The sequence below is a fragment of the Bos taurus genome, chromosome 17, assembly GCF_002263795.3.
Source record: "Bos taurus isolate L1 Dominette 01449 registration number 42190680 breed Hereford chromosome 17, ARS-UCD2.0, whole genome shotgun sequence".
Classification (NCBI taxonomy): Eukaryota; Metazoa; Chordata; class Mammalia; order Artiodactyla; family Bovidae; genus Bos; species Bos taurus.
This window is the reverse complement of record NC_037344.1, coordinates 41,186,776-41,202,972: the sequence shown is the minus strand read 5'-3', so window position 1 is coordinate 41,202,972 and position 16,197 is coordinate 41,186,776. Positions and strand designations below refer to the sequence as shown.

The 16,197-nt window shown below is 36.5% G+C and overlaps 1 long non-coding RNA gene across 1 annotated transcript in view; it reads left to right on the top strand.

Moving 5' to 3' along the window:
• Positions 1–15,279, top strand: part of LOC132342564 (uncharacterized) — a 41,609-nt gene extending 26,330 nt beyond the window's left edge. The window contains exon 3 of the long non-coding RNA XR_009490972.1: positions 15,018–15,279. This is a non-coding gene — a long non-coding RNA (uncharacterized lncRNA). The remainder of the gene's footprint in view (positions 1–15,017) is intronic.
• The last annotated feature ends 918 nt before the right edge of the window (positions 15,280–16,197 follow it).

Below are 16,197 nucleotides of genomic sequence, written 5' to 3'. Positions count from 1 at the left end.
AACAAAAAGACATAATGAAACGAATCGCCAGTCCAAGTTTGATGCATGATACTGGTTGCTTGGGGCTGGTGCACTGGGATGACCCAGAGGGATGGTACGGGGAGGGAGAAGGGAGGGGGCTTAGGGATGGGGAACACGTGTATACCTGTGGCGGATTCATGTTGATGTATGGCAGAACCAATACAGTATTGTAAAGTAATTAGCCCCCAATTAAAATAAATAAATTTATATTTAAAAAAAAGTACATTGTGACTTTTCCAATGAGATAATCATAGCTCTAAAACACTTTTTATTAATCTATATTGGCCTAATTCTCATATTGACTTGAGACATTAAAAATATTTTTAAAATATAATTACAATATGCTATGAGTTAAAGGAAAAGAATACCTAGCATGAAGAAAGTTTAGTCCTTGGGGAGGTAAGGTTTTTTCAAATCCAGTTCTGTTACTGGCTGGATGATTGGGCAGCTCATGGAAGATTTTGTTTTCCTGTCTTTATAGGTAATTATGTACAAAACCACCTGCCTTACCTACATCTTATGGCTAAGAGAATTCAATAAGAAAATATCTACAAATAGTAAACCATTCTTAAAGCTTAAATTGACTCTATTATCACCTTACATCATTACCTATGCATGGTAACTGAAGGTAACATGGTTGAGCTATGCCTAAACTAAGAATTTGTTCTCACTGTAGGGATTGTTTTAATTTTATTTTTAGCATCTTTTAATTTTTAATTAATTTTTATTGGAGCATAGTTGATTTACAATGTCATATTAGTTTCTGCTGTATATCAAAGGGAATCGGTTATACATATATTAATACATATATCTACTCTTTTTCAGATTATTTTCCCATACAGGTCACCACAGAGCATTGAGTTAAGTTCCCTGTGATACACAATAGGCCATTATTACTTACCAGTTTATACTTAGTGGTATAAGTCAATCCCAGTCTCCCAATTTGTCCCTTTTTCTCTCCTCCTGGTAAACATAAATTTGTTATCTATATCTGTGATTCTATTTCTGTTTTATAAATATGTTCATTTGTATCATTTTTCAGATTTCACATATAAGTGATATCACGTGGTATTTATCTGTCTCAGTCTGGCTTATTTCACTTAGTATGATAGCCTCTGGGTATCCATATTGCTGCAAATGGTATTATTTCATTCTTTTAGTTTTATTATGGTCAACATATAAACAGGCATAAGTGATTGTTTCCTCTTGGGTGGCTAAATATGGTTCAAGAAGTAGTTCTGTGAGGATGGTAACAGAAAATGTTTAGAAAGGTTACTAACCTTTTTTCACTTGAAATTATTGAAAAATAAAAAAATTACCAGTCCTTATTTGTTGGTGACTCTAAGAAATGGTGTACCTACGTTGACTCAGGAGGGGTGTCATTTCATTTTGGCCCATGTAGAGTTGTTAGAATTGTTCTCTGGTATGGATCCCAAGACAGTCAGAGCATCCTCCTGATTTTCAGAGCATTCTCTATACAAGACAACTCTTGTTACCAGAACTGATTTCCTACAGACATGGGAATGACACCAGAAAAGAGGGTTCATTTTCTTAGTTAAATAGATTCTTGAGAGTTATTATTCTGTGGATAAATCTCTTTAGAGTGTCAGTCTAAATCACTATGACAGAATAAACACTATTTCATTGTCAGCCCCACTTAATTGCTTTTCAAAAGTTATATTCATAATCAGTGTAAAAGAACATACTTTAGTAACCCAGACCTTGTTCCACTCCCCAGAACAATGCACAGGTGCAGCAAACACTCATCAATATACACTCAGCCAGCCATTAATTGAAACTCAATCTACTAATTTTTCTTTATGTTGAGATCATATAGATTTAAGGCCATTTTTTATTGCTGCTGCTGCTTAGTCACTTCAGTCAGGTCTGACTCTCCGATTCTATGGACTGTATCCTGTCATGGGATTCTCCAGGCAAGAATACTGGACTGGGTTGCCATTTCCTTCTCCAGGGGATCTTCCCAACCCAGGGATTGAACCAGGTCTCCTGCATTGCAGGCAGATTCTTTACCTCTGAGCCGCCAGGAAAGCCCCTTTCATTGCTATCAATCTATAATTTGTCTCATAGATTATTTTTAAAAATTCTGTCTTTCCTTAATATTTGTGCCAAATATCCATACTCTAGCAATAACGTTTGCACTTTTTTTGCTTCTTATGTGTTCACATCTTCTAATCTTGGATACTTTCACACCTGAATTATAGACAGTATATGATAGCTCATTACACCCTAGCAGATTTAAAATCCATGGAAACAAGAAAATATCTTTGCAGCCTCTACATCATGAAGCAGTATGTTAGAGTGCTTCACATGCAGCAGACAGTCAGACAATGTTTTCTAAAAGAATAAGTTGGTGAATAGGTAAAACTGATGATTTAGTAATTATTTCTATATTTAAGGATGTTTCAGAGAGATTTTGGGCACTTGACAAATGAATTGTGTGTGTGTACTTTTAAGCATAAAAACTTGAAAAAGTTAGTTTGAGGGGGAAAAACGGAATTTTAGGTCAAAGACTGATGGCTATAAAATTAGCTTGCATAAAAATATGTTATTTGTGAAGTAAACATTAACAAAACAATATTTACGTGCAGATTTAAAAGCAACATATAGAAATATTTCAATGTTTCTATTAGTGGCAATGTTTATAAAACAAAATATTGTTTATAGTAACAAAAAAGATGCAAATTTTTCTTTCCAAGTCTAATATGCATTAGACTATTTTAGTTATTGCTATTCATTCCATACATGATAGAAGAATAAGGCACATATCATCAGTATAGCTACAGAATTGAACTATCTACATTCAAGACAGAGAAAGAGAGAGAGGAAAGGAGGGAGGGAGGAAAGGGAGAAAGAAATGAGAGAAAAGAAGAGAAGATAAGAAAAAAGAAAGAAAGGAAAGGGCAAGAGAAAGAAACAAAAGGAAGGAGGGAAAGAAAGAAGGAAGGAAGGAAGGAGGAATGGAGAGAGGAGAGAGCGAGAGGGAGAGAGAGAGAAAGAAATTTTCAGGGGTAGTAACAAACACTCCAATTTTAACTCCCCTTTGGGAAAAAGAAACTTTCCCACAAATGAAATAATTCTCAAACTTGATTCATCTGCATGTTAATGGAAAAATATTTCAATTTTGCTGGTGTGTATTACAGACTGTGTTTGACCTAACTCCCTGCTATTTCAGAAATAGTCATTAGAATTTAATATTGCTGTCTGTTGCATTCACAGTCTGAATATTTTAAAACAGAGAAGGAAATGATTCTGCAAGAGAAAATGCTGGAAAATGCTGTATTTAATTAATGCCCAAGGGAAGCCATGAAAAAGAAAAAAATGGTAGTTGTCACATACTAATTTTAAACACTGTTTACCAGATTTACTTACATGCACTGTTTCTGCTTCCCACTCAGCAGCTTGATAATAGCAGAACTGTTCCAGGCTTGACTTGTGGAATTCAGTGTGAGTAATAGGATACAAAGTATAGATGGAGAAGCTGCACTTTAATTAGCTAAATTCTAAGGTTTAGGGCAGACCCTCACCATAAACATCTGCTCATACACAAGCAGGCGTAAAGAACATGCTGCTTGATCCGGCAGAGGAACTATTTAGATCCTTGCAAGGCAAGGAACTACTTGGTTGACATTATCTTTTCAATTCGAGTTTGATCAGGCCATTTGAGACCCAATTAATCTTAAAAGAATAGTTTAGACATGTTTCTTTTCTAAATGAAGAGCTATTTCCATGAAGAAAAAGAGAATGAAAGATTATAAGATAAGGGATTTTTCTCTCCCAGTCTTCCTATGTGGCTAGAAGAGGCAGGTCTTGTTTGTAAAATGAATTGAATACATGTAAGGGGTTTCCCTGGTGGCTCAGATGGTAAAGAATCTGCCAGCAATGCAGGATACCTGGGTTCAGTCTCTGGGTTGAGAAGGTCCCCTGGAGAAGGGAATGGCTACCCACTCCATTATTCTTGCCTGGAGGATTCCAAGGACAGTGAGCCTGGCGGGTTACAGTCCATGGGATGGCAGAGAGTCAGATACAACTGAGCAACTAAGTCCTTCACTTTTCTTTAATCATTTACTTAACAAGAGGCAGAGACTCTGATATTGGACCCCCCTCCCGCAGTGTGTCAATTAACTCCTACAAAAAGAGGAGGGAAAGAACTACCATGAGGATTGCCTGGTAGATGCCATGCATGAATCTCATCTATTTTATATTCATAATAATTAAATGAGGTAAATCTTATCCTTATTGATCCATGAAAACTCTTAGACAAGCAACCTGCCAACCAGAATCCTAAATTATGTCTCTACTTCAAGCCTGAGTTGCTTCCATTCATCGTGTGTCTTGTGAAATAGGATGAAGCTTGTTAAAGAAAATAAACTGCATTTATTTCTGTTCATCTTCCAAGTCTGCCAGCCAGTCCACAGTTACACAATCATGCTGTGGTTATATTTGTTCATGGCATCCTTCTCTCTCCTCATCACTCTTTGATTCAGTTCTGAGCCCTGGTCTTTGACTTGTTCTCTGCAAATATCCCCAGCTCTTTCCAAAATTTTACCATAAGGATAAGATGTGGGGATAGGGAAAAGAAAATCAGATGTACTGAGTTGGGTAGTTCCCTGCAACTCACCCAAATTTATCACCCTCCCAGAATCTCAGAATGCAGCCTCATTTGGAAATAGTTGATGATGTAACTAATTAAGATGAAATCTCATGAAGTCAGACTGGATTAGGGTGGCCCTAATCCAACATACTGGTATCCTAATTGAAAAAAAAGAAGAAGAAGAAGCACAGACACAGATATGCCAGTGAAGTCCATATGATGCCAGAGGTGAAGATTGGAGCTGAAGAATGCCCAGCCTCTCCATCATCATCATAGCTGAGAGGAGGTCAGGACAGGTTGTCCCAAAGAGCTTCAGAGAGAGTGTGGCCTTGCTAACCCCTGGATTTCAGGATTTTAGTACAGCCTGGTGAGACAATAGATATCTATTGTTTTAAGCCTTGCTGTTTGTGGTAAGTTGTTACGTCAGCCCTAGAAAACTAACACACCAGGTAACTGGTTTTACTGACTGAAGATTTATTTCTCATGTCCTCCTGTTATCTACCCTGCTCTCTACTTATGCCTGTGCAAGAACTCTATTTTTCCTTCCATTTCACAAAGCCTCTCTCTGTTTGAATCCTTTCTTTTCTATGCTAATAAAATATCAATCACCTTTGATCTTATCTGATCTTCACCTCATCTTCCAGCAAACCTCATGAAAACCTTGATGTAAAGATAAATTTCAAATAACATTTCAAAATCAAAACAGTTGGAAAAAAAGATGAGAAATGAAAGATTACTTGAAAATTAAGGGCTCAGGATTCCAGAAAAATGAGAAGTGTGGTCTCAACCCTACTTGGCATATCTCTTAAGTGGGCAGTCAATGAGAGATCTGGATTTCAAATGGGTGATCCCAAGGGAGTGATTGTTCTGGTTTTTCATTCTTCTCTCAGGACAGGCAGCAGATCACAGAAAGAAGACCTCCTTTATGCTATTTTATACTGCAATTACTCAAATAATTTGCAATGCCAGATCTAAGGTGTTACAATTGAACCATATACAATTTGTGTATCTGTTAATCACACACTATTATATATAAAATAGACCAACAGCAAGGACCTTCTGTATAGCACAGGGAATTATATTCAATACCTTGTTATAGCCTATAATGAAAACACATACATATATATGAATGTGTGTGTGTGTGTGTGTGTGTGTGTGTGTGTGTGTGTATGAGTCACTTTGCCATACATCTGAAACTAACAGAACATTGTAAATCAACTATACTTTGTTGCTGTTCAGTTGTTCAGTTGTGTCAGACTCTTTGCGACCCGGTGGACTGCAGCACACCATGCTTCCTTGTCCTTCACTATCTCACAGAGTTTGCTCAAACTTGTGTCTATTGAGCCAGTGATGCCATCAAACCATCTCATCCTCTGTCGTCCCCTTCTCTTTCTGCCCTCAATCTTTCCCAGCATCAGGGTCTTTTCCAAGGAGTCAGCTCTTTGCATCAAGTGGCCAGATTATTAGAGCTTCAGCTTCAGCATCAGTCCTTCCAATAAATATCCAGGGTTGATTTCTTTTAGGATTGACACTTCAATAAAAAATATTGAATTCTATAACTGAGATTGGCTGTCAATTACTCAGGTCATTGATGACTGCCCTATTTGCCCTTTTCATAGAAACTAACAAAAAGGTGAAGAGAGTCACCAGATGTCCTCTGCATCTTTTTGTCAGGTAGGTGACTGTAGCAGGACTTTGCCAACCTGTTTTGTGGCAGCGCAGTGGCCCTGCTGAGATGCCGTCTGCTCTGGAGACCTGGAATCTTGACTGCAGTTACCTGCCAATGTCAGGGACAATTCAAGTCTCACAGTTATACTAACAATATATTTTACCCCCAAATCAGGGCACAGTTCCTGACAGGTACAGCTATACCTATGGGAACAATGAAACAGGATATTTAAATTCAAGACTGTCCTAGAAAATCTGAGACTTCTGTCCAATGAAACCTGTTCTGCTAGGTGCCTTTGGTACTGGAAAGAAAAGCAAAACATGAACTCAATTTGTCTTAAAATGAACAAAACAATGAGTCATTAAAATAACCTTAAATTACATCAAGTATTTTAATTTTGACCTCAAACTGCTGAAAAGTTCTTTTATTATGTTATCATATATGTTATATAAATCTTAATCTATATTTTTCAAAATAATACTAAAAAGTGAAACAAAACATATTGTTGAGAAGCTGTATATATGGCAATGACAGTAACTTTGTCATACACTCTCTGTTAGTATTAAGTCAGATTGATGATAATGATAATAAGTATAGCTGCTATCAGCAGTTGATCAAGTGCATTCTAGTACTAGGCAAAGTGCATGTACTAAGCTTTCCACATGCATTATCTAATGTTCACAATAAGCCATAATACAAGCTTTTTAACTCCATTTTATGAATGAGGAAATATAAGCCCAAAATCACACTGTGAAAAAAATCACAGAGCAGGATTTGGACCTAGTCTATCTAAATATTCAGACGGTAAAGCGTCTGCCTACAATGCGGGAGACCAGGGTTCTATCCCTGGGTCGGGAAGTTCCCCTAGAGAAGGAAATGGCAACCCACTGCAGCATTCTTGCCTGGAAAATCCCATGGACAGAGGAGCCCGGTAGGCTACAGTCCATGGGGTCACAAAGAGTTGGACATGATTGACTTCAATCTAAATACAAAGTATCTGGTCATCACCACAATGAATATCATTTAAATGAAACTGTCTTCCATTTTTATCTACCTGACAGACAATGTAACTATGGTAACCATCCCCAATCTCAGTTCCCAGAAGGTAACCCACGGTTTCACCCTTTCCACTCCTACATTAAAAACCATCAGAAAGCAAGTGAAGAAGAAGAAGAAAGAGAAGGAGTGGGGAGGAAGAAAGGGAGGTGGGAGAGAGAAACAGAAAGAAGAGAAAGTAAGTACATGGAAATGAAGGGAATCACCAGTGAATCTTCTTTATTTGGTGGGAAACTAATATTTCCCTTTGTTGACCAAGAGATTATCTGAAACAAAAAAGGAAGAAAGAAATCAATATGATACTTAAGGCACATTTAACATCGTTATACATGCTGCTTATGAAAGAGAAGTAAAGGATGAAATAGGTTTGGATCATGGACTGTTTCATTTTCAGTGATGAGGATTTTACTTTATTTAAATGTGGTCAAAATAGAAGAAATAGAAGCATTTTATATTCAATATATAGATATGCTGTGTTTTGGCTTGTCTATACAGTGGAGATTTTTATTTCATGAACAAGAAACTGTAACTGTTGAAAAGGCTTAATCAGTTTTGTTTTTATCTTTGAGACAATCTAGTTTACTTTATTCATTAACCACACTTTCAAAATATTCATAATTCTTTTAGCAACAATATGTGCTTGCTTTTTGACAAAGGACAATTTTACTGATTAAAAACCAGGCTGCTGCACTTAGATATGTACCAGTTACCATGGAAACAATTTTACTTTGACTCAGAGTATATCTTGTTTTAGGAAGACTAACCCGTTGTTATGGCAATGAGAACATGAGCATTTCCCCCACAAGAAGACTAGCAGAGGATAAATAATAGCGTTGCCAGTCATGAAGTATATACAAACACAGTGTGCTCACCTTAGGTAGCTTATAGAGTCATGGCTTCTAAAGACACTAGATACCACTGTAATCTTGTTAGGAAATCTCTCATCCCATGTGGTTCCCTTGTTTCATATTTAAATATAATAATTAAGAATACAGCCTGAAATTTTCCTTACTGAAGGCAATAAATTCAAATCATAGTTTCTATAGCAACCGTATATGATGTTTCATTAAAACTTTAATAGAAACTATAGTTGAGATACTATAAAAACCTATTTCAACATATAATGGCAATGGTGATGATAATTATGAGAGTCAAAAAAATGTACATAATGATACCAAATATCTGGCATGTTTCTAAGACTTCTTACTATATTAAAACATTAAAATTCTCATAATACCTCTCCTTGAGTGCGGCTTTATTAATATCTCCATGTCACAGAAAAGAAAACTGAAGCACAAAGAGGTCCATTTTCTTTGAGCCTGAAACATTAGTTTTCACTTTAAGCCTGACAAATGTTTGGCAAACAACTGAAGAGTCTCCAGATCACTAAATAATAGTCCACTGCCTTACAATTAAGCTAGAACCTATGCACACCAGAAAGTCAGGGTGGTGGAAGACTCTGGGACTTGATTTAGAACAGCTTCAAGTTTACTTCTTGAACGATTCTCCAAGAGCGAGTCGTCAGAATAGGGAGGCAAACTTAAAGAAATATACAGACGTTGTAAGTCCTCACAAATGAGTATTTAGAAATATGCAAACACCAGTTTCCACTCCAGCAGAGATCTCATCCATTTCCATGGCTTCAGCCGTCACTGATGGGACTGGAATCCCCACATCTCCATGTCTAGCTCAAGTTTACAAAGAGGCCAGTTCATGTATCCAAAGGGACAGAGCAAAGCAGTGTCAGAGCCAAGAACCAAACCTGTAAAATCAAAGGTCTTAACTACTTCCTCAGGTAGCATTTCCTCATTGCTGAATACATTCGTTTTAATTTTCTTATGATAATATTAAATATCAACTTAAATTTCACATATTTTAATCAACTTTAGTTATTTAAATAACTTTAATAATTTAAATACTAAATTATATTTTTACAATAAGAAGCTTTTCTAAGGGGGAGTATAAATTTCACACAGAAATTGACAATATAAACTTGAATTTAACTGCACTTAGTGATTTTTCTCAGTAATAACCCTGTGTTGTTACTATATTTAATGCTAAAGTTAACTAATATTTAAGTAATTTGGGGTCATAAATGTGAAAGCCTTATTCAGACTGGAGGGAGTAGGATTCTTTGAGGGATTATTCTGAATGTATTTGTAAGTCTGAAATATATAAGCAAATATGAAAATGGCAACCAAAGGATTTGCTGTGATAGGACTCTAATTAGAATTGCAAAATATTTTATTTCAGGGGCTTATGCCTTTTCTCATCAAAATTTTTCAGCCTTTTTAAACCAAAGCCATTTTTCTTGCTAGTTTATGTGTTGCAGATGAATTATGAATTCATCTCATTTTCATCTCTTAGACAATGATTACATAAGTGTTTCAGTAACACAAGATATTTGTTCCACTTTCTGTTATTGAAGAAATGTATATTATTGAAAAATAAATTGCCTTATCTACTACATTGTTTCCAGTGTAGGTAAGTGACTTTTCGATAAATAAATAGTTTCTACAAAGATAGTGGTTGACCTGATAAAGGTTGTAGACAGATAAAAAAAAAATCACTGCAATAAATATTTCCTAAATGCAGTGATATTAGAAGTACTTCCTTTTGAATCACAAGTAGGACAAAAATGCTAATATTACCACCCAGTCCACACTGCACTGAAGCCCTAGCCAGCAATGACACAGACAAGAGTGGTTTTCAGAGGGTTACCAGATGTTCCTTTTATACTAACATCCAAAACACTTAATAGCTTATATTAAAGTGTTCTTAAATAAAGAGCACTGCAAACAGTAATTTGCTTAAATAGCAATGTAGGTCAGTAACAGCCAGGCTTCAGCTTATGGCTTGTCCCTGCTTGTGCTTGGGCTAACTTGCCAATGCACATTTCGCATTCATGTGTCAACACTTCTGACTCATCCACGGCTAGAATTCTACACCTCTGGGTCCAGCTCGACATACACTTCCATTAATAATTGTTCACACAATATTCGTCCTCTATTTCACTCTAGAGTTTAGCCTTAAACACACATGCTCAGATCTAATTCACTGATAAAAATGTTGGATACATTGCTATGACCTTGATGCTTCAAATTGCAAAGGGAAACAGGAATTTGCTTCTAGGCATGCTCATTTCCTGATGACTGGAATCATTAGGTAGTTGGTGCTGTGGTCTTGGACCTCAGGAAGAAGACCAACTTGGAGTCACAAGTGTGTGTGTGCGTGTGTGTGTGTGACTAGTGCTATCATGAGTACGTACAGTATACGATGTTCAAATAGTGACTGAATTTACTGATAATCAATTAGCGCATATATTACTACATCTAGAGATCAGTTTTCAAGGTAGGAAATATTTTCCTTAAACATATAAAAATGGAAGTGTCTAGGGAGAAAAAAAATAGTTTACCTGAAGTGATATAATTAGTAAGTTATGGGTCTGAGATAAGAATAAAGGTCTCATCAAAAATCCGTATTCCTATATATTTGTGTTTCTCTTTCTTACTTACTTCACTCTATATGACAGACTCTAGGTCCATCTATATCTCCACAAATGACTCAGTTTCATTAAAAATGGTATAGATGAACCTATTCCTAGGGCAGGAATAGAGACGCAGATATGGAGAATGGACATGTGGACACAGGAGGAAAAGTGAAGGGTGGGATTAATTGGGAGAATGGGATTGACATAGATACATTACTGTGTGTGAAACAGATAGCTAGTAGGAACCTGCTGTATAGCACAGAGAGCTAAGCCCGGTGCTCTGCGATGATCTAGAAGGGTGGGATGGAGATCCAAGGGGAGAGGAGATGTACCTATACATATGGCTGATTCACTTTATTGTACAGCAGAAACCAATACAACATTGAAAAGCAATTGTACTTTAATAAAAATAAATTTTAAAAAATATGTTTATTTCCCTATAGCAAAGCATCTCTCAAAAAATATTTAAAATATTTTTAGAAGATAATTCTTAACTATATTGTAGGAAGAATGTTTTGCTTATCAAATTGATTGTTATTTTAGAAACAATGTGTTTACTTTTCTTCTTTTCCCCCACATGCCGATCATAGCATTCTATAGGAATTTCATCATTTTAAAAGATGCTAAAACTTTTTCTTCTTTGTTTTACAATTATCTTTATCTCTTAAACCATATTTCTTTATATACATCAAATTTTCCATTTTTTTTCCTAATCCATTTTTGAAAGAAATAACAGCTTTAACTTTGAATCTGTATACTCTTTCCACACCTCACCCCCAACAATACTAAAGGCCTATTTATAGAAATTTCGCTTACTGAGTACATTACATCTTGCTATCAAGAAAAAATTACAAGGCATATGAAAAGGATATATAATGTGGAGAGTCAGAGTAATTATCAGAACCAGACTCAGCTATGCTAAGGATGTTGGAATTATCAGACCAGGTGTTTAAAATAACAGTGATTAAAAATCTAAAAATTCTAATGGATAAATTAGTGTGCAAGAAAATATAAACGATGTCAAGAGAGAGATGGGAACACTAAAGAAGGAAGCAATAAGAAATGTTGGAGATCAAAAATACCATCAAGAACTACGGGACAACTGCAAGAAGTCTGTCACAAGCATAAAGGATCTTCCAAAAGGGAGAAAGGAATCAAAGAAAGGTTTGAAAACTAAAGACAGAATTTCCCCCAAATAAAGTCAACCAACCAAACCACAGATTCAGGAAGCTCAGAGACTATCGAGCAGGACAAATATCAAAAACCAACTACACCTGGACATGCCACTTTTATTTTTCAAACTACAGAGAATTAAAACTAAAGAAAATCTTGAAAGAAGCCAGGGGCAAGGGGAGTGGGGGATGACACTTTTTATATAGAGGAACAAAGATAATAATTGCATCCAACTTTTCCTTAGGAGCTGTGCAAGCAAGGATAGAGTGGAGTGAAATATTTAAAACACAGAGAAACATCCAGAAATTAGAATTCTGCGTCCAATGTAATCAACATGTAATCTTCACTCTAATCTTCACTCTAAAAGTGAAGGGAGAAATAAAAATTGACAAACAAAAATTGAGACAATTTGTTGCCAGTAGATCTGCCTTGCAAAGAATGTTAAAGGAAATTCTTCAGAGAGAAGTAAAATAATAATAGGTCAGAAACTCACCACTACAAGAAGAAAGGAAAAGTATCTGAGAAGAAACAAGTGAAAGTGAAAGAAAAACTGTTTTTTTCATAAGTTTTTTATGTTGTTTTATTTAATTGGAATATAACTGCTCTACAGTGTTGTGTTAGTTTCTGCTGTACAACAATGTGAATCAGCTCTACCTACACATATATCCTCTCCTTCTTAGGCCTTCCTCACATCCCCACATGCCATCATTGTAGGTCATCGCAGAGCACCAAACTGAGCTCTCTGTGCTATACGGCAGCTTCTGACTAGCGATTTTACACATGGTAATGTATTTAAGTCAACGCTACTCTCTCAATTCATCCCATCCTCCCCTTCTCCCTTTGTGTCCACAAGTCCATTCTCTGCATTTGTACTTCTATCCCTGCCCTACAAATAGATTCATCAGTACCACTTTTCTAGATCCCATTTATATGCATCAATATACAATATTTTTCTTAATTTATCTAACATAATAATTTGTTCAAAGTAGTAATAGCAACAAGATATTCAATTATGTATGCTTAGATCAGTCCTGGGCGTTCTTTGGAAGGAATGATGCTAAAGCTGAAACTCCAGTACTTTGGCCACCTCATGCGAAGAGTTGACTCATTGGAAAAGACTGTAATGCTGGGAGGGATTGGGGGCAGGAGGAGAAGGGGACGACAGAGGATGAAATGGCTGGATGGCATCACTGACTTGATGGACGTGAGTTTGAGTGAACTCCAGGAGTTGGTGATGGACAGGGAGGCCTGGCGTGCTGCAATTCATGGGGTCGCAAAGAGTTGGACACGACTAAGCGACTGAACTGAACTGAACTGATGTATGACTGATGACAGCAATGTTACAAGGGATGGGAGGGAAGAGTCAGCATTGTTTTGTTATTATAAGGTCCTCACACTTAGCATATTGTTATTTATAGCAACACTTGGTACAGTATTGTTTAAAAGTGGACTTGGATTAGTTTTAAAGTTGTATTGCACTCTAAGGCAACCAACCGCTAGAAGGGAACTATAGGTGAGTAAGCTAAGAAAGAAGAGAAAACAAAGTCACATAAAATGCTCAAGAAGTGGGGAAAAAAGAGGCAAGACAAAAATAGATGAAAATAACAAGTGTGACAAATAGAAAGTAGTAATAACTTTGGTAAATATGGTGGCTCAGACGGTAAAGTGTCTGCCTGCAATGTGGGAGACCTGGGTTCGATCCCTGGGTAGGGAAGATCCCCTGGAGAAGGAAACGGCAGCCCACTCCAGTATTCTTGCCTGGAAAATCCCATGGACGGAGGAGCCTGGTTGGCTACAGTCCATGGGGTCACAAAGAGTCAGACACGACTGAGCAACTTCACTATCACTATCACGAATCCAACTATATCAATAATCACTCTGAATGCTGATGATCTAAATGCATCAATTAAACAACAGAGATTTTGGTAGGTCAAAAAGTAAGTCGAACTCTAAGTTGCTACAAGAAGCTCATTTTAATAGAAAGACAAAGAAAGACTGAATGTAAATGGATAGAGGAAAATGTAACACTCTAATATTAAGGAAAAGAAAACAGAAGAAACTTTAAAGCAAGGAAAGTTGTCAGGGATAAAGAATAGTATTAAATAATGATAAAGGATCAATTATCCAAGACGAAATTTAAAACCTTAATATGTACATGCCTCACAGTAGAGCACCAAAATATATGCAACAAAACCTGATAGAATTACAGGTTAAGTTGAAATCAATGAATCCACTAAATAGTTGGAAAGTTTTCAACACCCTTTTCTCAGCAATGGACTGATTCAGCAGAAAGAAAATCAGTGAGGACATAATGGAACTCAACAGTACCATCAATCAACTGGATATAATGGACATTTATGGACTACTTCATTCAAGGACAGCAGAATACACATTTTTCTCAAGTTCACATAGAGCATTCAACAAGACAGACTTAACACATGTAAAACTATAGCAATCATAGAGTTCTAAAAGGGCATTCATAGGAGTCAGTTATTCACCTAAGAAAGGAGAGTAAATCAGCATATGAAGCTTAGGCTGACTCTTTTACAAGATGAGGACTACTACTACTTCTCTACAAGGTGGAGAAAAAGTTGTTGGGGATTTTTCATGGAGAAGGACTGCATGTACAAAGACATGACTCAACAATGAACATCTGGAAAGCCAGTTGTTGCTTAGGGCAGTGCAATGAAGCTAAGAAACATCAAGGAAAAGAGACTGAGCCTAGATTAGGACATAAATTGTGTTCTGTTGAGTAGTGAAATAAGTCAAGTAGGAATGTATGATTTTAAACTAATCTGTTTATACCCGTGGCGGGTGCATGGTGATGTATGGCAAAACCAATACAATATTGTAAAGTAAAATAATAATAATAATAAATAAATAAATAAAAATAAACAAATCTGTTTTTTAGAAGTTTCCCCAAAGGAAAGGAGAGAGTTTAGACAGATAAACATGTTGGATCAATAATTTATGTATGTGTTGCTTGTTTGTTTCAGATGGGAAAGCTTAAATATGTCTTTTTGTCAAAAAGGAAAAATTGGTGAACAAGTCTTCTATAGCTGGAAGAGAATGAGATACAGGTTAAGGTAAGAAAGACATCTGTTCCTCTTGGAACTAGGAATTGTAGGGATGCAGAAGTTTGAATTGGGGGACAAATATTTCTCTGAGACAAAAGAAAACAACACAGATATTAGATTAGCTGATATTAGAGTCTGATATTAGATTATCTTTTCTAACAGCATGATGCAATAAAACGCAGTTACATATACATCTTCATGGAACTCAATGCCTGAAGTTTACAATTCATTCCTATTAATAATTTCATTTTACCATCTTATACTATGATTTATCAAAAATGAGGAAATAATTGATTTTTACATACTTTACTTTTTCAGAATCTAGCCAGCAGCAGGAGGCAAGGAGCACCGTGCCTTGCTCATCACATTTCCCTGTGTACCTGAAACATTATGGTCACTTTGTACATTGCTAAGGAATCAACTCCTAAGGAATCACATCATTTAGGGGGTTTTCCAATCCCTGTTTCTTGTGTCCTCCCCCTGGTGTCTCTCTAGAAGCTGTGCCTTAATCATATTACTGAGCTTTGAAAGAGAATCTTGGCATGTGATGTCCAGACCCTTCCTCTTTCCTTTCCAGAGAGGCCAGCTGGCGTACAGCTAAGGCTATTAAGTGAACATGTCTTTCTAGCTCTCAAGTTAAATGAATAAGCCTACATTCAGGAATTTCAGTTTCATCAGAAATAGAGGAGATATTTTGGTCTGCATCTGCCAATTTTCTAGCCTATTTCATGTTTGATTCAGAACTTCAGTAGGGAAGCTGGTATTATTTATTGACCTCTTTCGAAGTTTGTGACACACATAGTTAGCAAACCAGTTGGGAAATAGCTTATTTTTGGTGGGTTATAGTAAAGAAATATATTTCTTTATTAGGATCTACAGCAAAATCTTTATCAAGTCTGTCCCTTGCCTGCTTTGACCTTAAAAAAAAAAAAAAAAAAATCACCTAGGCGTATGTGCAAGCTAACTTGCTTCAGTCATGTCTGACTGTTTGCTACCGTATGAACTGCAGCCTGCCAGGCTCCTCTGTCCATAGGATTCTCCAAGTAAGAATAGTGGAGTGAGTTCCCACACCCTCTTCCAGGAGATCTTCCTGACCCAG